Source organism: Paramisgurnus dabryanus, chromosome 14 (assembly GCF_030506205.2).
Source record: "Paramisgurnus dabryanus chromosome 14, PD_genome_1.1, whole genome shotgun sequence".
In the NCBI taxonomy this organism is placed as follows: domain Eukaryota; kingdom Metazoa; phylum Chordata; class Actinopteri; order Cypriniformes; family Cobitidae; genus Paramisgurnus; species Paramisgurnus dabryanus.
The window spans coordinates 34,007,033-34,031,806 of record NC_133350.1 but is presented as its reverse complement, the minus strand read 5'-3'; the positions used below and the strand labels follow the sequence as shown (position 1 = coordinate 34,031,806).

The 24,774-nt window shown below is 36.6% G+C and overlaps 1 protein-coding gene across 15 annotated transcripts in view; it reads left to right on the top strand.

Moving 5' to 3' along the window:
• Positions 1-24,774, top strand: part of atp2b2 (ATPase plasma membrane Ca2+ transporting 2) — a 236,509-nt gene that overhangs the window by 111,141 nt on the left and 100,594 nt on the right. For 4 of the 15 annotated variants that reach the window (XM_065265916.2, XM_065265917.2, XM_065265914.2 and 1 more), the window contains exon 1: positions 16,107-16,514. The exons of 1 other annotated variant lie outside the window; for it this stretch is intronic. The gene's annotated coding sequence lies outside the window, so the exon portion shown is untranslated. Of the gene's footprint in view, positions 1-15,827; positions 15,954-16,106; positions 16,515-16,962; positions 17,105-24,774 lie in introns of those variants that run through there. 10 more of the 15 variants (XM_065265912.2, XM_065265908.2, XM_065265909.2 and 7 more) reach the window with 5 other exon arrangements.

The following is a 24,774-nucleotide window of genomic DNA, read 5'->3' as shown; positions in this document are numbered from 1 at the left end:
TACACTTTCAATACAGTGTACTGTAAACACAATCCGTTACCATAGAACAAAATTGTCTTGTGTTACCGTGACCGTTCCCATGGTGTAAACTGAGATTACCCGTCTTTCCCTGGGACCTGTTGGTGATAGTTGAATGTAGGGTTGTCACTACACCTACCCTTAAGTAGTTCATAACAATACCAGGGAAATTTTACTGTCCTAAGTCCAAATATCGATACATACTAATAACCATATTAAACCCAACCCTTTATTTAAATAGCTATAAATGAATATAATCAGCAAATTAGGTTAAAATGTAAACATTGCTTTAAGTAAATGTTCAAATAATTGCTCTGAATGGTTTTTACTCATACTGGTATTTTGCCAAAATGAAACATCCCATTTCTTCTGGCGCGGATACAAACCTTTTGGCTACCAACCCACATCTTTGTTTAGTAGACTGGTCACCACTCAACATTCAGTGCACTCACACACTGCCTACTGCAGAGGGTTTTTATTTTTACCTTTATAACTACATTAAATGTTCAGTTGGCTGCAAATGCCAGCAAGAACAAGCACTTATGTATGTAAGTGCAGTCTGTGTATATTCCGATCAAATCAAATCCATTATATCGCTTAATTTGACTTGACTCACAAACTAATACTATCACAAAAATAATTCACTTATTCTTGATTGTATTATACAGCGAGCTGTTGTAAGTAGAGGATGTTTGACATGCCATTTGAGCTCGTGATTATACTTATTTGGATTTTTAGAGATGGTGGGCATTAAAGAAAAATCCACTCTATTTACTTGGTACTTTTTACTTTGTTCTGATCTTATTGTGAATAAATCACTAGTGCATAGTATTAAAAAAATATGCTCTAAAATAATGAATTATGGTTATATTTGTGTGTTGTCGTCTTAACGGACTCTTTTGTTTTCTATAAACTTAACTGAATAAACAGTGGACTTAAGAAGTATTTAGACACTTTATGGTGAAAGGTCACACACTGTTTCTGCTTATCTCATGTTAATCTTACCTATAGTGTAGTATTACATCCTACATATATCTAAAGAGTCTTCAGTTTGATCAGATATATAAAAGACATAAGCTGTAAATAGCAGTGGTTGGATAGTACAGATTAAGGGGCGGTATTATCCCGTTCTGACATCACAAGGGGAGAAAAATTACAATGACTTATTTTTTCACATGCTTGCAGAGAACTAAGTTACTGGGTTGATCTTTTTCACATTTTCTAGATTGATAGAAGCACTGGGGGGACCCAATTATAGCACTTAAACATGAAAAAGTTAAATATTTTTATGATATGTCCCCTTTAAACAAGTCTAAATGCATGAAATAGCTTTAGCCCCCCCTGCTTCATGTTTGTTGTAGCTGTATGAAGTCAGTTAACGCAACTAGGTCACATGAAATTTGTTGGTCCCTTTTTCATTTGATTATCACTATAGTTATATATGCAATACAGTACAGTACATACAGTAGATGGTACCTAAATGTGCTTAGCATTTTTAAGCATCTAAATCTGTTGGTGTTGGCTAAATGAACTTTTGTTTTCTCTCAAAACCTTTACTGTGTTAAAGGTTAAATCATATTCGTAATCTGTTTAGACATCCTCCATGGTAACCCAGTAGTACATGGCTGAGGGGTGGGCATAACTCAAATTTTGATCATTCTTTAGTTTATGTTTAAGTGATTGAATTAGAATGTGGAATTAGTATGATAGTGTTCTTCTTAGTATTTTTATAAAGTCCCACGTTTGCTTTTCTGCTTTTACTTGATGAATTAAAAGCTATATGTAATTGAAATACAACATGTCCACCTAGCACTAATACAACGTACTAATCCAGAGCTCAGGGGTACGAAGAGATTAGCTGGGATTTACTGTTTTCATGAGGGCAAAAATGACATTATGAATAGAAATTCATTGGCTAGATCACTGTGTCAGAGGCGATGTCACAGTCATACTGATGTTTTAATATTCTGCACAGACGAGCTGCGGGTTCACGTCAAGTTACATTAAGTTAGATGCCGCTAAAGGGTAGTCACAGACAGTCTGGGTTAAATCATAAAAAAAATTAACAATACTTTTGCTAAGCACAATATTGTTGGAAACACTGAACTTCTTGTATAGTTTGTTTTATATGGTTTGATGTTTAAAAAGTACTGCCAGTTCATCCAGAAGTCATTTGTCATGTAACGGCAGGGAAGTTTATAACCTGTCCATCTGTAACAACTGGCTGTGATTCAAGTGGAAGCAAAGCCATCAGGCCCTAAAGAGACCATGAGGGCCAAAGTATTGTTTAAGGTTTGAATAAAGGAGTGGGTCCAATAACCCTGTCACATGATGGTTATTATTTTAGCCAAGCTGTTAAGAGAAACTGTTCACTTAATCGTCCTTATGCCTTTCCTGTGCTGACAGTAGCTTTTGTACCTTCTAGCGGTGTGATTAGAGGAATTTTTGGAGAGGTCAAATGTAAAAATACTTAAGTTATGTCATTGAAGGAGTGGAGTTTGTGTCTAATACATTAAGTACTTAAGTCTTATTAAATAAACAATCCTCAACATATAAGTTTGCCATTTTTTCACATTAAAATTTTACACGTTTTCAGTTAAGATATCTGAGTATTTTTGCAGAACCCGGTACTACAATGTTTTGAGAAGTGGGTTTCGTGTGCCTTTTGGCAGCAGTGGCATTGTTCTTCTACTGAATATTTTGCACTGCAGATGCTTTTGTAACTGAGATTTAAGCTTGCAGTCTAAATGGTAAGAAGTGGGGTAGGAATTCTGTAATACCTCGTCCTTGCTGGTTGCATGAACAATAAAAGTTCTGTTGCCAAACAAATAATGAGTAGATTTCTGCATAATACATAATTTAGTCATGAAACAGCTTCCTTAAAAGTATTAAACTAATCATTTATTAAATAATTACGTAAATTAGAATGTAATCTAAGTTTCAATGACATAAACAGAGCCATATCTATACTCAATCCAACTACATGATTCGCTCCGCCCGCGGTACGCCTCATGGAAGTCTGTTTTTTTCCGGAAAGAATCGGTACAGCTTATTTGTCTTTTATAAATCTGTTAAAACTATAGACCAGGGGTTCTCAAACTTTTTCTGCGTGCAGCTCCCCTGTGTACGGTGCATTCCTTCGCGCCCCCCCCCCCCCCAAGAAAATTTATGACAAAAACTGTTCTAATATGTTAGATTTTAATTAAACAAAACATATTAAGTAATACAAAGTAGTGCTGTTGGTTAGTAGCCTTATTTTTTAGGTTTAATTACACAGAATTCATGATAAATTAAAGTATTTTATAAAATGTCATAAAACTGGGGGGCCCCGGACCCCAGTTTGAGAACCACTGCTATAGACTCTTTGGATTTGCACTCACCTAAAGGATTATTAGGAACACCATACTTATACTATATGTTTGACCCCCTTTCGTCTTCAGAACTGCCTTAATTCTATGTGGCGTTGATTCAACAAGGTGCTGAAAGCATTCTTTAGAAATGTTGGCCTATATTGATAGGATAGCATCTTGCAGTTGATGGAGATTTGTGGGATGCACATCCAGGGCACAAAGCCCCCGTTCCCTGTTGCTCTATTGGGTTGAGTTCTGGTGACTGTGGGGGCCATTTTAGTACAGTGAACTCATTGTCATGTTCAAGAAACTGATTTGAAATGATTCAAGCTTTGTGATATGGTGCATTATCCTGCTGGAAGTAGCCATCAGAGGATGGATACATGGTGGTCATAAAGGGATGGACATGGTCAGAAGCAATGCTCAGGTAGGCTGTGGCATTTAAACAATGCCCAATTGGCACTATGGGACCTAAAGTGTGCCAAGAAAACATCCCCCACACCATTACACCACCACCACCAGCCTGCACAGTGGTATAAAGGCATGATGGATCCATGTTCTCATTCTGTTTACGCCAAAATCTGACTCTTCCATATGAATGTCTCAAAAGAAATCGAGACTCATCAGACCAGGCAACATTTTTCCAGTCTTCAACTGTCCAATTTTGGTGAGCTCGTGCAAATTGTAGCCTCTTTTTCCTATTTGTATTGGAGATGAGTGATACACGGTGGGGTCTTCTACTGTTGTAGCCCATCTGCCTCAAGGTTCTGCGTGTTGTGGCTTCAAAAATGCTTTGCTGCATACCTCGGTTGTAACGAGTGGTTATTTCAGTCAAAGTTGCTCTTCTATCAGCTTTAATCAGTCGGCCCATTCTCCTCTGATCTTTAGCATCAACAAGGCATTTTCGCCCACAGGACTGCCACATACTTGATGTTTTTCCCTTTTCACACCATTCTTTGTAAACCCTAGAAATGGTTGTGCGTGAAAATCCCAGTAACTGAGCAAATTGTGAAATACTCAGACCGGCCTGTCTGGCACCAACAGCCATGCTCAAAATTGCTTAAATCACCTATCTTTCCCATTCTGACATTCAGTTTAGAGTTCAAGAGATTGTCTTGATAAGGACCACACCCCTAAATGCATTGAAGCAACTGCCATGTGTTTGGTTGATTAGATAATTGCATTAATGAGAAATTGAACAGGTGTTCCTAATAATCCTTTAGGTGAGTGGATGTAAAGCTACTCTATAGGTACTCAAGATTTACATTAGATAAGCAGAAACAGCATATGTTATGTGAGCTTTAAAGCTTTTCTTAAGATATCTGCAGAAAGGGTCAAGGCAGTATGTCATATCACTGCATTTTAAAACTGTCCTTGTGGACCAAATAAACTCATCTGTTTGACTGGCGTGTCTCTGGAGTCCTTGAAGAGGAAGGTATCGCTCCACTTCAAATGACAATTGTCAAGAGGTCAAGTGCTACCAAACTAAATGCTTTGGATGATCTGAAATGGTTTTCTGTTTACAACCCTGACCCTCATTGATGTAATCTCTCAGAGCTATAAAACTGTCTTCTGAGCAAAGTGCCCTGGGAATTTTAATCACTTTTTTAAATCTGAGAGGTATGACATATTTTATCATTTAAAGCTGTCTTAAAAGAAAGATTGTTTAGGCTGTTTTTCCATTCCCCAAATATGACTCACAGATGCGTTTACTAAATTTACACCTTTTCCGGCAGCATGTGAAACTAAATGAATGAATGACTTTATTGTCATTATACAAATACCACTAAATTGAGTGCAATGCTTAGGTGCATAAAGAAAATTAGTAAACATTAAATAGCACATAAGTGAATAAATAGTACACAGAAGACTATATCTGTGACACAGTATTACACACAGAAGACGTCTCACAATCACAATCAACACATGGGGCCCTATCTTTCACCCAGCGCAATTGACTTTGTCAGTGACGCATGTATCATTTGTATTTTGCACCGGCGCACAGCGGGTTTTTCCCTCCACAAACGCACGTCGGCAAACTAGGGAATGAACTTGCGCTCCATGGGCGGTTCAGCGCAAAAAAAGAGGCGTGTTCCGGCGCAAGCCATCCCTGATGCTATTTTGCAGTTTCCAAAAACAATTGCGCCACTGACCAGAAAAAAAAGTATAGGGCCCTATAAGCGCATTGTCTAAAGCGCACAGCGCAACGTCTAAATGGGCCAAATGGGCCATATGGGCTCTATCTTACACCCGGCGCAATGCAGCGCAATGCGCGACGCAAGTGTCTTTCGCTAGTTTCCACCCTAATTTTCACGTTTAGCGCCGCGTTGTTTAAATAGCAAATGCATTTGCGCCCCCTTTTGCGCCCATGGGCGTTCTGGTCTGAAAACGAGGTGTGTTCAGGCGCATTGTTGGCGCGTTGCTATTTTGAGGCAACTAAAATAGACTACGCCATTGACCAACAAAAACCTGGTCTAAACTCTAAAGTCAATGGCGCAATGTGTTTTATGTTATTTAAAGAGCGCATTAGTACTGTAAAATGCGCCTATACACTGGAGGACAACGCGGGTTTGCTTATCACAAGGTACATGAATGCGCAGCAGCACAAAAATGCTTTTAAATATGAAAGATTAAAGGATTGAATATAAAAGATTATTATTGAGTCTCTTGGACATAAATGAGGACTAATTATGAGACGTAAGAAGGCGCAAAGAGCTGCTTCACCTGCAGCCTGGTAAGTAAATAAATGCTTTGCTTTGAACAAATGCGTCTGTTTTTAAATGTTTTTTTTAATGCTACCTCACGGATTTATTGTATACTGTATGATGACTCTGTAACTGTGGATATGGTGAGATGAGAAACATTTTTAAGTAATGCTTAAAAAACTCTTTGCTAAAAAACACCGCTGTCCAAAGTGCTGAAACGTGAGGAGAGCCGTTTGTAAATTCTTTATCTCCTGTTTGTTACAAATAAAGTATTTTTAGAGTACAAACCTTATCTTACATACTTGTAAATTATTTTTTGATGATATTGGATAGCCATACATTTAAAGCAATTACAAGCCTGCTTTTTACTTCCATGACTAAAAGAAAACGGGTTTTAAAGGTTTTAATAAAAAAATAACAATTTCAATACAAGTGAAAAACAACACAATTATTTAACATTAATCTTAAACTGGGGATCTTCTTCCTCCGCTTAGTTTTTCAGTTTACAAAGTCCGTTATCTAAATAGGGATTAGACATAGCGCCAGCGCACTTGCTTTTAAAGGGGATGAGAGCTGAGTCTCTCATTGGTTTACAGCACGTTACGCCCAAAATACTCCCATTACAATAGGACCTACCCTTTTCGACCATGCGCTCGGCGCAGAAACCATTTTTCCCGTCGTTAAATTAGCAAAAGTGGATTTGGACACGCCCATTTAGACGTTCCGCTGTGCGCTTTAGACAATGCGCTTAGATCGTTAAAATAGGGCCCATAAAGTCAGTGGTGCGTTGCGCGTGGTTTATTATGCTATTTTAAGGGCGCATGCTTGACCATAATGTATAGCGTGCACAACGCGCATACACTTTGCATCTAATCTACACAGATGCAACAGTTATTTTTGCAAATCATAAATTGTAACACTAAAAAATATTAATACACGAGATAAGGGGAATCATACACTCAAAAAAATTGTTTGTTCAATCAACATAATTCAATTAAGGAAAACTTTTCCACGAAATAAGATTAGGCTTGTACAACAAGAATACATTAAGTTAATTTAAACAAATAATCTTTTGTTGCACCAACTTAATAAATATATTTATATTGGTCATAAAATGATCTTGTTCAATAAACTAAATTCAGATAAGGAAAACTTTTCCACGAAATTTTTTCTGGTCTGTTCAACAAAGACAAAACAAGTTCATTCAAGCAAAAAAGTCTAGTTAAACCAATTGTCAGTTTCTATATAATACGAATTAGCATAAGCACACGTTAGCATGCTAATGACACATTGGATGGACATGTGAAAAGAGACTGATCTTCAAACAGTCATTAACACAGTTAGTGCTTTTTAAAATAAGTACGTATGTCACATCCACAACTTAACCACAAGCGCCACTCTTCTGCACGATGGTAACCAAACAATTCGTAAAAATATAACACAAAATCTTCTAAATCAATTAGATAAACCAACATTAAACACTATAAAGTCTTTCTCTTTACCTAAAAATGCATAAAATAACACTTAATTTAAAAAATTACTCTTCAAAGGCAGTTACATGCAAAGCATGCTGGGAAATACAGATTCACGGCCCAGTAAGTAATAGCAACAGAAATCATTAATGTGGTCCCAATATAAAATGATTGAGTTCATGTAATTTTTTTAAATTTAAGCAGATTGAACATTATAAAAATAGGTTGAGACAAAAAAAATACAAAATTGTGTTGTATTAACTTGTTTCATTTAAGTAAATTAGACAAGGTGCAAAAAAATTTTTTTTGAGTGTAGTGGTGAGCATTGTGGTAATAGTTTTTATTTATTGTGTGGCTGCGTTAAAAAATTCTCATGCAAATAACGATTAAAATATTTTCATAAGTTTGTTGTGTGGCTGTATTACGTTTATTTTATGTAAATAATAATTAAAATGTTTTCACAAGAAACCTTAATGTATGTGAACTTGATTTGTAAGGTTGGACCTTGCTTGCGTTTCTTGGGTCCGATTTCAAAGCTCCCAAACCCTTTCAGCGGTGAGGGTGGACGCAGCGATGTCCTCTGCTGGCGTCTGTGTAGAGGCAGATCCACCTCCCGTTACACGGCGTGCCCGATTTATGCTGGCAAGCTTGGGATTCCCCCGTCTCCTGACATCATTGTAGTGCTTGGCGCAACGATATGCCAGCTGATGAGACTGTGGCTATTTCCTCTCACGCCTGTTTAACCTACGCTGATTTGGGTGGGTTTCTCCCATCCCCATACAAAATAACTTCTCTGTCTTTGACTGCTCTTGCAAGAACGTGGGTCTCCTCGCCTGTAAACCGCTCCTGGCATACGCCTGGTAAATCCGTCATAATAATAGCAACCCGCCATGGAACTTGCACCCTTGCGTTTAAAGGAAATGTTGGATAGCGTTCTGATTGGTTTATTTGACGTTACGCCCAAACCACACCTATGAATAATGAACCTACTTCAGACCAACCTCTTATTTCTCACGCCGGGAAAATAGCAACAGCGCCCAAGATCCGCCCACAAACTCACTTGCGCGTTGCGCTTCGCACTTGCGTTTCAGATCGTTAAAATAGGGCCCATGGTGTTTGTTTTGTTTCTTGCACACTGTAGTATGAATTAGTTTACACTTCGTATAGTATTCAAAACAGAAATAGCTTTGGCATAGAAACCGTCCTTTATCTGTTTGTTCTGCATTTTAAAACCCTATACCGTCTGCCCAAAGGTAGTAGTTCAGAAAGCGAATGTCCTGGGTGAGATGGATCCTTGAGAATTTTCTGAGCTTTCAAGAGGCAATGAGAACTGTGTAATTCTTCCATAGAGGGGACAGCCGACTGTGCTGTGGTAATGATCCTCTGGATCATATGTATATATATGGGGTATGAAATTATATATTGGGGTATCATTTTTGCAATAATGACATGTATTAGGATAGAATTTTCTATTTAAACCACCAGGATTAATTGCATTTATATTACAAATTATTTTACTATTTAAGCATTTTAAGCAAATTGCATACACATTTATTTATTATGTAATAATATAAAACACCACATAATTTTTTTAAGTACAAATGAGGTGCTCAGAGGCCAAAGCCTCTAAACGCCACCTCCTTTAAAAACGAGATAACGGTATTAATCGAACTCTCTTCGCACGTATTATACAAATCAAATGTGACTCCTGCTGGCAAAATGAATTATTAATATTTTGACATTCTCTATTAAATGTATGAGTTGTTGGAATTGGACATAAAATGACAGAGCTACACCTTTTTTAAGTTGACAGAAACAGCAAAGTGGTTAAATGAGCCAAGGCATTCCTATCGTTAATCATTTGTTGCGAGTTAATTTGGGGAGAATAATTCATTTTTTCCAGTTAAAGTCATTTGTTTTTCCATGACCTCTACTGTATACAGGTATGTACAGTATTAAAATGCTTAAAAGATGTAATGATAAATGTAGCATCCATCCACGTTGCGTTGCGAGTTTCAGTAAATGCTTTGACAGCGATAGGGAAGGGTAACAATCTTTGGGGCTTTTCCAATTAGCTAAAACACAGTCATTCCTCATTATTGTATAATGCACTCTGGAGACCTGGTTGACCTTCCCCCATTTAAAAGGTCAATAGCTATTTGTCATGACCCTGTGTAGTGACTGTTATGCATTGGTTAGTGTTGATGTGTCATTGGTATATGAGGCTCTTGTTTGGTTCTCAAATTGATTGTTTTTTGATTCGCTTTCAGTTAAGTTTAGTTTTTATTTTGTTAGCAATAGTTCATCAGAAAGGTTCATTGAATGTTATAGGAACCTTACAGCCACAAATGCTTCTTCTATGGTTATGTGTAGCATCTTTATTTTCAGGTGCAAATAAAAAATGCAATTGATATCTGACCAAAATACTGATGATTTTCAAATTGTTTGTAACTGTATTATATTACTACCTGAAAGGTCATGGACACTAACTAGGACTCTTATTTGATTTAGCTTTTATTTGTATTTACAAAAAAATAATTATTCTACCCAAATGAATTTGCAACAAATAATTAATGATATGAATGCCTTGGCCCATGTAACCCCTGCACAAGGATCTGGTGTGTAACCGGCATAGACTAAATGAAAGCTTAATGGGCAAATAAAAAGTGCTTTGAATCTTTATTATATTTACTGTGTTGATTTATAATTTATCATCAGTGAAGTGATATCTACTATATCATTTATGTTTAGTGTCCAACACCCAAAAGCATTCAGAACGCATTTGAATGTACTAATAATATGTTAATCAGATGACATTTAAAGGTGCCGTAGAACATAAAACAGTATTTATTGTGATGTACACCAACAACATTAAATTACACAATAAATTAATTACAATGTTGTTACAATGCTGAAAAAGAAGTTGTGACTGCTGAGTTAGCACTATTTGATATTTTTTTATGAAAACCTTCTCATTTTTGTCTCATTATTAACAAAATCTACACCAAACCCAGATAGCTTTGTTTTCTTTGCAATAACAGATGTTTTTTAAAACACTGCTTCAACAGCCAAAGAAAACGTATCATTAAAACACAAGAGTCAATGACCCAACTAAAGCAAACACTGATAACAATAATGGTGAGTTGTTGAAATTTCAAAATGTTTTCAATATTAATGGATGGTGCAAACCTGATATTGATTCAATGGTATTAACAATGACGAATCAACAATTTTAAACATTGTTTCAATGGTTGCATGCTATCTTGGAAATTGCACCTATCTTTTACAATTTAATTCAATAAATATATTGCCATGTCAACAAGTTGATAGGAATTTGTCTTGGTCCGACTCTCAGACATTAAAAATTATTAGAGAAAATGAATCTCAAAATGCGCTGCAGTAAGATCTGTAAAAATATTGTAGTAGTTGTAGGGCCCTTCTGGAGATGTGAGGCTTCATTCGATTAAAGATGGCCATACTACCCATAAATGCAACACTTCTGTTAAATGTAATGTAAATTTGCATTCTTGTGCCGTTCTCAAAATACAGAATCTGTTGTGTTTTGTGCAAATTATGAAAAGGGTGTTTGATACTAGCAGTGGCAACTCAAATTGCAGAACCTTATAATAACTACTATACACATAGGCATGTGAATCACAAACGGGATGTGTTAATGCAGTAACTCTTCACAAATTAAAATGAATTCCATTAAAATAATAATCAATAGACAGTAATACTATCCTGTTACACTTAAACTTAGGGGGTTTTGTTGGCTGGTATCCTGCTTGTGAACATCTGGCTCATCACAGTGACCTTGGAACCATCGTTTAATTTTTTGCAGCCGGCCATCAGACCATACCGGCTAAATAGAGTCATGACGTCTTCACACGTGGGCATGTTTAACTAAAATGTTTGCAGCTCTGGCTGTTTTACCAAATACTGTACTGTACGATTCACCCAAAATGCATGTGGAGCATTGAAGGACAGTTGAACTACACCCTTCCCACCTTTAAAGGGCACCTATTATGGCATTTTTTACAACATGCAATTTAAGTCTTAGGTGTGCCCAGAATGCATCAATGAAGTTTCAGCTCAAAATACCACACAGATCATTTATTATATCATGTCCAAAATGACCCTATTTGGGTGGGAGCAATAAGGGGCTGTTTTAAACTCTGTACCTTTAAATGCAAATGAGCTACAGCTCCTCACTTCTTTACAAATAGACAGTGAGCGCTTTCAGTTAAAATAGCTTTTTTATTAATACAGTCTGAGACAATACTGTCTGTGTTGACAGTGTACAAATCGTTAAAGGTGTAAATATGCTAATGCAATTGGAGGGGATTTATCATTGAGACCTCACATTGATACGAGAATCAAAACAGCATGTCTAATGAGACTGCTTTGGTTTGACAGGGATTAAAAAAATTGGGTGGATATTTTTCAATGTAGGGTTGTTGTGTTCACCCACTGCCAGCACACATGTATGTCCAAACACCTTGTGAAAGTGGATTTTACATAATTAGTGGCCTTTTACAGTCTCTGACATAAGAAGTATGTGGCATTGTTGGTGCCAGAGACCACAGAATAAAGATAATTTGGATTAGTGGCTTTATAATAATTTTTCTATTGCGCTGTCAAAAAGCTAAATGATATAATGCTAACAACGGGCCATTAAAAACCTTCACTTTACATAATTACCTGACTGATCTATCTGCTGCCGTGCTGATGTTTCAGAGAAGCATCTGTTGGCGGTTGAGATAAAGGATGTGATGACTCACAGCGGGTGGAGGTGGCGTTTGTGTGTGTGGTTTTGAGTGGGTATGACAGTTCGGGTGAAGAGGGTGGGCACAGTGGTTGGAGTTGATGACATAATTCTCCTCAGTCATGACCCCAGACACTATTAACACCACACATCTATGTAGGTAAGCAAAACTCTATGCAAGCATTATTAAAGGAATAGTTCATTTTTAAAATTAAAACTTTCATTACCATTTACTCACCTCATTGACTTCTTTTTTAACACAAAAGGAGAAACTTTGCTAAAGTCCAAGATGTTTTTTTTTACTTGCAACTTTAGAGTTTAGCTGCCCTGTCCTCAATCATTTTTTTGTATGGAATTGTGTGGATTCATCAATGCATCTCCTATTAGATTTTATTTTATAGGGTAATGGTTAGGTTTGGTTATGGATAGGCTTTTTTTTGATGACCTGTGGCCTAGTGATTAGCACATGTACTCACGAATCATTAAGCCATGGTGCTCATGATAGAGAAACAGGTTTGAATCAGGCATACATCGTTCCCCATTGTCTCCTGTCCTCCCTCTTCTTTTGCTAAACACACAATGTGTCACTGGATTGAGTATACAGTAAATGTGGTTCTACTGTGTGGGCTGCTGGGGTTTTGGTGCACTGCAGCCCTATAGTGCAGCATTGATATGCGGTGGCCGTCTTAACACACAAGCACACACTCCATCTGTCCTGCACCAGAACCCTCCAGAGCACACTAACACCCTAATGCTCCTCACAAACCCTTCTTGGTGACCTACTGATCACCCAGATATAGTCATGGGACATGAAGTCACAATGCATTTGTTATGTTGATGTTTAGATGTTGTACAACAATGCATTCTGGATATTGATCTTGTGTATCCTAAACCATACAATATGAAGTATTAATATGCAAGCAAATGATGTTCATTGCAAAATATTATTTTTTATAATATAATAAATATAGCTATTTTTGGACACAATAAAATAAAAGCAGTTCAAAAAAAGGTTGCATACATTGCAAAATAATAAGTGTAATGGTTTGAGAATAAATGCCTAACAAGAATAAATTAATATTTTTACAATAAATAAAAATTATGAGCATGTTTAATCGAAACACTTTAGTGTCAATTGCCAACATCAGATTAAAGTTGTGCTAACTGGATTCTGATGACCCCCCCAAAAGTGAAATCTTATTTAAAAGTACAATTTAAGTATTTGTAATGTATCTGATGATTTGCCTGATTTTTACTGGGTCATGAAATGTCACCTTTTCCATATAGTTTAAAATTTTACTTTATGTATTTTCAGTTTTATTCACATATTAATACACGTTTAACTTCTTAATTTATGATTTGAAGGTGACATATCATGACTTTTTCATGTTTAAGTGCTATAATTGGGTCCCCAGTGCTTCTATCAACCAAAAAAATGTGAAAAAGAAAAACCCAGTAACATTCTCTTCAAGCATGTGAAAAAAAACAAAAAGGTCATTGAAATGTTGCTCCCCTTGTGATGTCAGAAGGGGATCTCATTATAACAATACCTCCCCTTAATCTGCACAATCCAACCACGGCACTGACATTTAATGCAGAGAGAGAGAAATAATTTACAGCATAATTGAGTTTCAGTTTCAACAAACCACCATTATGGTGATGATAAGTGTTTGCATTTTAAAGGACACACCCAATACGGCACATTTTTGCTCACACCTACAAAGTGGCAATTTTAACATATTATAATAAATGATCTATATGATATTTTGAGCTAAAACTTCACATACGCACTCTAGGAACACCAAAGATTTATTTTAAAAAGTCTTGTAAAATGTCACTTTTTTATAACATTACACTCTTAATGCTTTAGCTTTAATCTCACTGTAGTTTTTTAACACTATATTTATTTATCTTTGATTTATTCTAAAAACATTATATTTAAAAAACTTTTATTTATTCTATTTTGGTGTGGCACTGAGATAATTGTTTTCAGTTATGTAAGACAAATGTAATTATTGGCTCATAGGGCGTCAGTGATGATGCACAACTGTGTGTGTGTGTGTGTGTGTGAGTGTGCATGTTTCTGTGTGTGTGTAATCTTCCAAAATACCTTTTAGTACTGAATAGACCAGTGTTTGTGTGTCTTATATTTTGAGCATGTTTTTGGTTTATAAGATGTCAGAGAGTTGTCTTAGCTAGTGAAGTTCATTTAGACTGGAATATCTGTTCAGTATGTGCTACCTAGCAGGTTCAGATAAAGCTCAGAAAGCATGTCCTTTAAATCCCCTTGTACTTCCAGACGTTCAGCTGTCTACTAAGTGTTTATTCTTTCTGCAACTGTGTGTGTGTCTCTATGGATATGCCACTGCACATGCACAAAGAGAGAGAGAGGGGGGGGGGGGCAGTGCAGCAACATGGATCACAGGGGCGAGAGGGAATAAAGATTGTCCTCTCTCTCATTGTGTTTTCTCTCTTTTCCTATAACTCTTTTCATGATGCTGTTCTGGCACATTAAGTTTTATTAAGATGTTGCATATTTCTTAATATTCCTTTGCCTGTAATAATACTGCACCTGCAGAGATCTGTCTGTCTATCTATCTATCTGTGTGTCTATCTATCTGTCGGTCTGGGTGCATCTGCATATTCTTAGATTGTGTTATCTTTCTGTCTGTCTGTTTATCTATCTGTCTGTCTGTTTGTCTGTCTATCTATCTGTCTGTCTGTCTGTCTGTCTGTCTGTCTGTCTGTCTGTCTGTCTATCTTCTGGGTGCATCTGCCTATCTACAGATTATGTTAACTATCTGTCTGTCTGTCTGCCTGTCTGTCTGCCGGTTGGTCGGTCTGTCTGTCCATCTATCTATCCTTCTGTTTGTCTGTTTATCTATCTGTCTGTCTGTCTCTGTCCATCTATTTGTCTGTCTTCTGGGAGCATCTGCCTATCTACAGATTGTGTTATCTATCTGTCTGTCTGTCTGTCTGCCGGTTGTTCGTTCTGTCTGTCTATCCTTCTATCTGTCCTTCTGTTTGTCTCTTTATCTATCTATCTGTCTGTCTGTCTGTCCATCTGTTTGTTTGTCTGTCTGTCTGTCCATCTTCTGGGAGCATCTGTCTATCTACAGATAGTGTTATCTATCTATCTATATGTCTGTCTGTCTTTTGGTCTGTCTGTCTGTCTGGGTGCATCTGACCTACAGATTGTGTAATCTATCTATCTGTCTGTATGTATGTTTATCTATCTGTCTGTCTGTCTGTCTGTCTGTCTGTCTGTCTGTCTGTGTGCATCTGCCTATATACAGATTGTGTTATCCATCTATGTATGTCCGTCTGTCTGTCTATCTATCTGTCAAAGTTCTTCATCTCTCTTTCCCTTTCTGCTTCTGTTCTGCACCTTTCACTCCCCATCTCTCTCTCTCTCTCTCTCTCTCTCTCTCTCTCTCTCTCTCTCTCTCTCTCTCTCTCTCTTTCTTTCTTTCTCTCGGTGTGTGTCTGTCTCTCTGCTATCTTGTTATCTAGTATGGTTCAGGCTGCGTGTCTGTGTGCACCAGTAATGTAGTCGAGTCAGGCTCTCTGTACAGATGCTTAAGGGTAATTACAGCTCTCTGTGAGTCCCAGCGTTGTGGATTTGACACGATCGCATGCCTCAGTAAGTAAAACTACATCCATGCTTTCCAACAGCCGCATCCTCTTACCATTAATGCATGTTTGCTGCAGCGACCTTCCATGTGCTGTGCATGAGCGCATGTGGAAGAGCAGCTGTGCTGTCCCGTGCCTGCGTCTCTGTCCTTCACACGCTAAAGGTTGGCGCACTGGCAGGTGGGGATTCCTGCCCTCTGCGTATTAGGTTTCATCCAGCCTATAACGCGGGGCACACGAGCCAATGGAGCGCTTGACCAGTGCCGCTGCTGTTTTTTTCAGCTTCAGAAGCTCCAGTTACAGCTGAATGGGATTATGTCAAACCTCTCTTGCTTGGGTGCCCGCAGATACGCCTGAGCACGGACAGATTTTGTTGCAGAGTGGCGGCAGGGACGGTCGAGCACTGTCGAGGTAGACCGGCGTACAGTGTTTCAGAGTGAGTCAGGCGGTATAAAGTTTGTTCTGCGGATAGAGATTTCTGACGTGGGGCAAGGGGACGAATGGCGGTGACCTCCAGAGCTTTATCTTCACTGCGACAGGGGAGTTTTTTTGGAAACGGTGGAGGCAGTAGGTAAGAATGCAGAGGGGTCTTACGTATGCATAGTGAAGTAGGGCTTAGGAAATCATTGTTTAGATTGACTAAGAAAGACAAAAAAATGGTCTGTGTCAGTGTAAAAACAAATACGAAGCATGAATACCCTTAGATAATAAAAACAATCTACAACAGTTTTGTATTTAGGGTTAAACTGTTTTTGTACTTACAAGCCCTTTGACCTTTCGAAACGTACACACGCTCTATTGCTTTAAAATAACTCCCTACTCAGCGTTCTTATAATAGCAATTTCTGCCTGTATGCAGTAACTGTGCTGTACACAAGTGCGGGCTTCAGCTGTAAAACTGACTCATAAATGCGTATCTAATTACTGCAGAGATTCTTCATCATGTCAGGCAGTGGGGATCTTCGCTCATTACCGCTCGCTCGTGTGGGTGTATGATTGTTTCTGTAGGGGATCGGGTTAGCGCGTGTTGCATTCTGATGCGTCATCCTCATGCACATGTGCCGGACGTTCACAAGCCCACAGCTGGGCTATTATGACAGACAGAAGTGTAGCCTGCGGTGTCGGATCGCCTGTCAGATGTAATTAATGCACCGCAGATGAGGTAAAGCGTTTTGCGTTATCCTGAAGGGATCTTTATCTCTTTTACTCTTTCTCTCCAGTGTTGCTCTTGTGCTTTGCATTTTGTGCTTGTGGAAGACTACGGTGTTAATAATTAACTGAGGGATTGCGGGGGCTTTGGGTGGAATGGGGGGGGGTAATTTGGTACTTGGTGTGAGTAGAAATTTACATTTATGCATTTGGTAGACTCTAATCTATAGATTTTATCTGTATGTATGTGTTCCCTGGGATCAAACCCATGACTTTGTGTTTCTTACGCAATGCTCTACCAGTTGAGCAACAGGAAAACAATATGAGTTTGGTTCCAAAACACAATAAATCCATTTTGACTAATTTGGGTAAAAACGTGTTTTCTATACCAAGAAAGTGACAAGATGTAAACCACTATTTTCTGTTACAAACTTTCACATAGCATCTTTAGGTTATAATAACATTAAAAATTAAAATCCATAATTTAAATGAGGTACACTTTATTTTACGACCCGCAAAGTACCGCGTAATTAAACCGAATTTACAGCGTACCTATTTGTAACAACAGAGTACCTCTACAGTACGTACTTGTAGTTATAAGGGAACAATATTTTAAGTTTGGGGTAATAAGGGGGTAAGAATATATGGGAAATTATTCTTTAAGTATTTCATAACTACAGGGTACCTACTGTAATATTACGTGGTAGTATGACTTACGTCTATGGGTAATATGGTCTATGTGTAATATGTTTTTTTTTCATATTTGCTACTTACCTGATGAAGTGTTTTGTATAGCCTACAGTTGATGTCTACAAGCCACGTCGGCAAATAAAATGTAACACACAATAAAAATAAAAGCAACTTGTACCTCTTTGATCTGTATATGTATACAGGAGTTACCAGGTAACTCTTAAATTTGCGGGCTGTAAATTGAAGTGGGGCTTATTCCCCGATTGTTCTGTGTATGTACCAGGTAACTCACATATTTGCGGGCTGTAAACTAAAGTGGTGCTTTGTTCACCTCTTGTCAGGGGCGCCGTAATGGGGGGAAAGTTAGGACGATTCTAAGGGCCCATGAACTTTTGAGGGCCCCAGCCAAGGACTGTGCCGCACACGCAACCCCCTTAAGCTGAGCCCTCTTAGCTCCGCCCCGTTTTTACTCTGCGTTTTAGCGCCGTCTTCAATCCATGGTCTCACAGTGCGCGTGAACTTCAGAAGAGAATAAGGTGTGTTTATTTACTGCTATTTCCTATGATATCTGCATATGTGCACTTCCTTACTATAAATGCAGTTTACACAATGTGACGCTGGAGCAATACAATGCAGTTTTCTTTCCACTGTAAAGTCTTCGCTCTGTTCACCTCAGTTTAAAAAAACACAAGGTGATTTACGTTCCCTGTTTTATGTTATGATTCTAATGCGAAGTCAGCCCTAATAAGCTGTTTAAATTAACGTAGCCCGTATAAGCTAATTAACATAAACTAGAAATGCGATCGGTTACACACTGTTTTGTTTTGTAACGCAATATGCCAAGGAAGGATTTTTATGCAGTCGTAAATCGATTTGGTGATAAAACTGAAATGCAACTAAGGCTAAACTAGTCAAATTTTGTATATTAAAGCTTCTCAACTTGCAACAGGTTTAAGTAATCAATGGAAATCTATGTCGTAATCTGCTATAGTTGTCATTCATTTCATTTTAGAGCCCCGTTGATTAAAAAACAGTCTGAAGAATCATTTAATAACAGTATAGCTGTTTTCTTAAAGAGTAACTAAACCCTAAACCAACTTTTTTTTAGTTAATGATCTGTAAGAATGGGGTTTTATTAGTGCTGTTCATTGATTTTAGTACGTTTTTTGACATTTGGATATAAAGTGTTTCAATACTACAATATATGGTGTAAAAACGTCTGAGTGCTGCCTTCTTCAGGTTGAACGGTGGCTACTGCAGTTGAATTTTCCTATTGAATGTTGGGTCCAAAAAATGCCTCGTGATGTAAGCAGGTTCAAGCTCACCACGCCGCTTTGGTCAAGCATTGTTGACCCAGTCTTTTTCAGGCAGAATGTACATAGAAAAGATGCCACACACAATGTCGTGTGTGTAACAGCTCAAGTATACAGTATGTCACTAAGACTGTCTCTGAAAATCAGACTAAGCCTCAAATCTTATTGTGAGATAAAAGCATCACAGTTTAATTTCAAGCATTAATTTCACTATGATTTCAATCGCTGACATGACATTACTCAGTCAATATTAAAGATATCAAGTTTATATTTCCACAAATGTTCTTTACATTATATAGGATGATTTTATGTGGAAAACAGTAAATCACAAAGAAATACTTCAGCTGGGTTTTCACAGGCATGGTCACATTTATCTGTAATCTTTAAGAATGTTGCATTTTCTCTGAATATTTGATTTAATGTAGTACTGTATTTTTCAATTAAATTTGCATTGCAAAATAAATTATCTTAGCTGCAGACATTTTAGGTATCTATAAATACTGATAACTGTGGTCAAAACAATAGCAAAATAAATAGTTCTGTATTATTAAATTACAGACAAAGATTTTGAATAGCTACAGTAGGTTGGATTGTATGTTTGGTACGAAATGGGTATGGGGGGGCCTGACCCCCTATTTTTTCATGGGGCCCAAAATTGCTAGCGGCGCCCCTGCCTCTTGTTATAAATGTTATAGGGTAAATACCATAAACATACAGAATATTGTTATTTTTATTTTAAAACAACTTATTTCAAAACATCTTTAAAACAATAACACTATAATTAAGCCAACACTTAATGTTCATTATCACATAACTTTTATTTAAAATAAAAAGTCATGACAATTTTTCATTGTTTTTGCGGCTTGGCTTCCTCTGTTGGTGTTCTTGTCCACTCGGATGATGAGTTGATGTCGTCTCACAAATGCTGTTCTGCATTACATATAAAAAACATAAATGAAAGCCTTCAGTAAATGTTTCTTCACTGTGCCTTGACAGAAACAGAGTTTTCTGAGCCAGTTACGTTAACAACTTTAGGCTTACTTATGTGCTAGCTAACATGCTACCGTTAGCTAGCAACTTTCTTGAAAAACATTGTTTGAAATGCGTGAGTCATGTATTAACAAAACCAGTCACCTTATCCAGCATGCGGATCCTGCTAACATCACTCGCAGCCGTACTCCACAGTGTAGAACGTTTTTAAAACCTCTTAAAGAAATTTCACCTCAGGATCGCGTTCCAGCAAACCTCCTGAAGACGGCCGCGCGTTCTACACCTGCGCAGTAGCCTATGCATGTAGTCGTCTTTTGCTTTAGCGGGAGCTGATATCTGCTGTTGTTTTATTCTGGTTTGCCATTGCATAAATTATATTTGGCTAAAATACTTGTGTTTACAGTAAATAAATTGCAAAGCACCACTTGAAATATGTCTGCAAATGTAGGAGTTTCCTGGTAAATAGGGAATAAGCTGCTATTTTTATTGTACTTACCTTAAAAGATAACCACATTAAATCAGCTGGACTTTTGTTATTAAAAGCAAGTAATATAGGCTACTAAAATAAAAGTGATATGCTGTTATATATATTTGCCGATGTGGCTCGTAGACATTGACTGTATACAACATTCAGTAGTCAATATGAAAAATTCACAATAAAAAATAAATAAAAGATAATTTCCCCATAGACTTGACTAAGTCATACATACCACGTAATATTACAATAGGTACCCTAATGTTATAAAATACTTAGAGTATAAATAATTTATAATTCTTCATATTCTTACCCCCTTATTATCCCAAACTTAAAATATCATTCCCTTATACCTACAGGTTACCTACCCTGTTGTTACAAATAGGTACGCTGTAAATTAGGTTTAATTACGCGGTACTTTGCGGGTCGTAAAATAAAGTGTTACCTTTGATTCTCAAAGATTTATTATAAAAACTGTTTTTTTTTTCACAAAATGCAATAGGTCCATGCACATTTTTTTCAAAATGCTATAAATCTATTAAATCAATATATAAATCTTTGCCATGTTATATTCATTTAGTTGCCTAGTGGTATACACTGATTAAACATTAATGGCATTAATCAAAACACTTACTATGTCATATTAATAACACTGTCATTGCTGCTGTTATCCTTGGGATGTCGTTGCTGAACTTTTTTGACAGCCAACAGCTGTAAAATGTTTTGGTCCTGCTCGATTTTTGTTGGCTTTGAATAAAATAATGAAAAGTTTTTCATAAGATCCCCTGGGGTCAATGTGTTAGCATAACAGAAGCTTGAGCTGCAACAGCCGTCACTTTCTGTCTCCCGAGTAACTCTCGCGTAAATTATTAGATTTTGATGGCTTACGTTTCTTCCCCGCCACAGGTTTATTAATGGCATCAAAGTATTATTTTGTTTTTGTTTGTTTGTTGATCACAAAGTACAAAGTAGATGAGGAAAACTAGGATTCTGTGTGTATTCAACGCACCACCATTGTTGTTTACAGTGCGTGGAATGGTGTGCTCTAATTTGTTGAGCGGATTTAAAGCATTCCGCAGAAAAGGAGGACTGGCGATTATCGGGTTTTGGGAAAAAAGGTAGACAAGATGACAGAATACATGGCGGATATTGGATTTTGCGTAAAATTAAGAATTACTTTTTAATACTGACCTGATACAATACTGATTTTGGCAGTAACTCTTTTTTTTTAAATGGCATCTTTCGATTTTTGGAACCAAACTCTTCATATCATTACAACACCATTGTTTTCACCCACAGGAAACTAGAAACCTAGCAACACCTTAGCAACCACTCAGAACACCCCAGCAGTTACACAGCAATGTGTCGAAACTGTAGTAACTGCATTGTAATGCGTCACAACCATACACAATAAACAAACATTGTGGCAGTAAATTATCCATAAGCACAACAATTTTTATTACATTTAAATGAAGTTAATAATCATATGCACATATGCATTTCCAGTATGCAGTAGTTTTGATACTGTAATTGAACAGTATTTTTATAAGTAATATAAAATAGAAGTAATATAAACACAATTACATTCAGATTCAGGATCCATGAAATCAGAAGTGCAGTTTTATATTTTAGGGTTGAAAGAGGAAGTTTGCGTGGGATCTATTTTTACTTCACAGTCATAAATCATTAAACTATCTGCAAATGACAGGTTATGCAAGGCGCTACTCGGCTGGTATTAGGAGGAGAGAGTTTTTCATTCTAGAGGGAATTTAACTTGACAAAAATCTGGCTAGTGCTAGATGAGTCATGAACATTTTGTTCAACCAAATTAGAAAAAACATTTAAATGTGTTTATCTAAAATGTATATATAATTCAATTTTATTTTATATAAAAAGAAATTATTTCTGTATAAATTACAGTATTAATGGGTATTACTGGCAACTAGCTGCCAGTGACTTACCGTAGATTTTACATTTATCTTATTTACTAGCAACAGTTTGTTCAAAGTTGAACATGAAACATTTTAGTCTTTATTTTCTACAGTAGGTTACTGGCAACCAGCTGCGTAATTACAGCGATTTTTTTTACAGTGTAGCGTTATTCACAATTGTTTATCGTACCAAAGCAGCTTCACATGAAATCTCTTCCGAGGTATAGTAGCATATTGATGACAGCTAACATATTAAAAGTACAAAACTTTAACATTGAAACACTGAGGGGTACTTAAATTGATCTAATGACTGCAGGGACATCTGTGTATTGCACATATATCCTTGATTTTTCACACTGTAAAAAATGCAGCATTTTTGTCAAATCAACATATATTTGTGTTACTTTAAATTAATAAATAATTGAGTTAAACAATTTCAACTTGTTTTATAAGTTATGTCAACTTATCACAAGTCAAAACCAAAAATAATATGAATTGAGTACCTTTAACTTCATGCTGCATTTTTTTTTTACAGTATTGTATGCATGGATCTTATTTTTAGTAACCTGTTGAAAAAAATAATTTAGGTACAAAGCTTTTGTAAGCTCTATTTTCTCAGATCATCCTATTGCAGCACTAAAACAGATGCTTGGCACCTTTACTCTAATACAAACATAGCCTAAATGCATTTCTCTGTATTGCTACTTCATATTAGCAAGTGTGCCATTCCTTATCTTTAAATTTAGTTTAGCTACAATCTTAACAGTGTGATCTTATTTGTTCATTTTTGTTTTGTTGCAGAACATTTGCATTCAACTCCATTTGCATAAAGAAATGTCAAGTTAAGGAATCAGATTCCCAAGTTAAGGAATCAGATTCCCATAAAAACTCATCAGTAAAAAAGCGTCATTGGTAGGGAAATGTTTTCTCTTAATTGAAAAGATAACTCATCAATGGTGCACTAATACACAACATCCATTTTAAAAACATTGAAACAAATATAACGCATACAAAAATATTAAAGTGTTTCTTTCGAACAACATTGCATAATTAGCCTTAACACTTTAGAAACACTTTAACATTTTTGTATGCGTTATATTTGTTTCAATGTTTTTAAAATGGATGTTGTGTATTAGAGCACCATTGATGAGTTATCTTTTTAATTAAGAGAAAACATTTCCCTACCAATGACGCTTTTTTACTGATGAGTTTTTATGGGAATCTGTAATTCCGCTATTATCCACTAGGCAGCTACCGTTTAGCTTAGCGTTTTAGTTGCTATGATACTACTGTTTGTTTGTCATTGATTGGACAAAGCGCCAGTTGGTTAGTGTGGTATTTGTCCTGCCCCTCCTTAACTGTGATTGGATGACTAAGTAAAAAGTGACATTGAAGGGCTCAGCATTTCACCCCAAAATTTCCAACTTTAAAATAGAAATATTTTCTTTTGTGAATTGCTTTTGGGTGTAACATAAATCATGAGTGGTTGGCACAATTTACAGTGAAATATCAAGTTGTACAAAAAAGGTCATAATATCATAAAGTACTAGCATTGAATCCACCCAACTTGTTTTAGAAAGCAATTTAAATTCAGATTCCTGAAGTAATGTTAGTGTGGATGGGAGGTGAAAGACAAACAGATTTATAGAAACAGCAGATGTTCATTGTAATATGTGGTAGTATACTAATCTTAATGGTAAATATTGAAAAAGTAAAACATACGCAGCATGTATGCAGCGTTTGCATGCATCTAATTTGATTTACTCAGTTATACAACATGACTGATGTGTCCCACAATGCAACAATTCAATCAATGAGTTTCCATTCCAGCTGTCAGACACATTTTTAACTCTGTTTTGAGTACTGCCAGAGAATGAGATATTTAGCATTAAATGAAAAAAGCAAAGTAATAATTTTACACACAATAACTGCACACCACTTGTCACGTACAGCAGACAGCAATGTAGCACGAAATGTTCCTGTTTCAAAAATAATAGGCAGTATACTAAACAGTATTAAGTGCTATACTATGATGATAGTCATAGTGTTGTTTCAGCACAAATGTACATGACAGTAAATAAGCTAATTTTGCCTTGTATAAGTAAAAATAAAACCTTTATTGTATGGCATTCTGTCGTTTTGTGCTCTTCATGAAGACATGCACTTCTGATTCATCATCTGATCACAATCCGCTTGATTAATTACTTTATTTGTTATTTTAAAATGGTATTTTATTTAAACTTACTACAATATTATATACTTGCTTTTTTCGAGCCCGTGATCA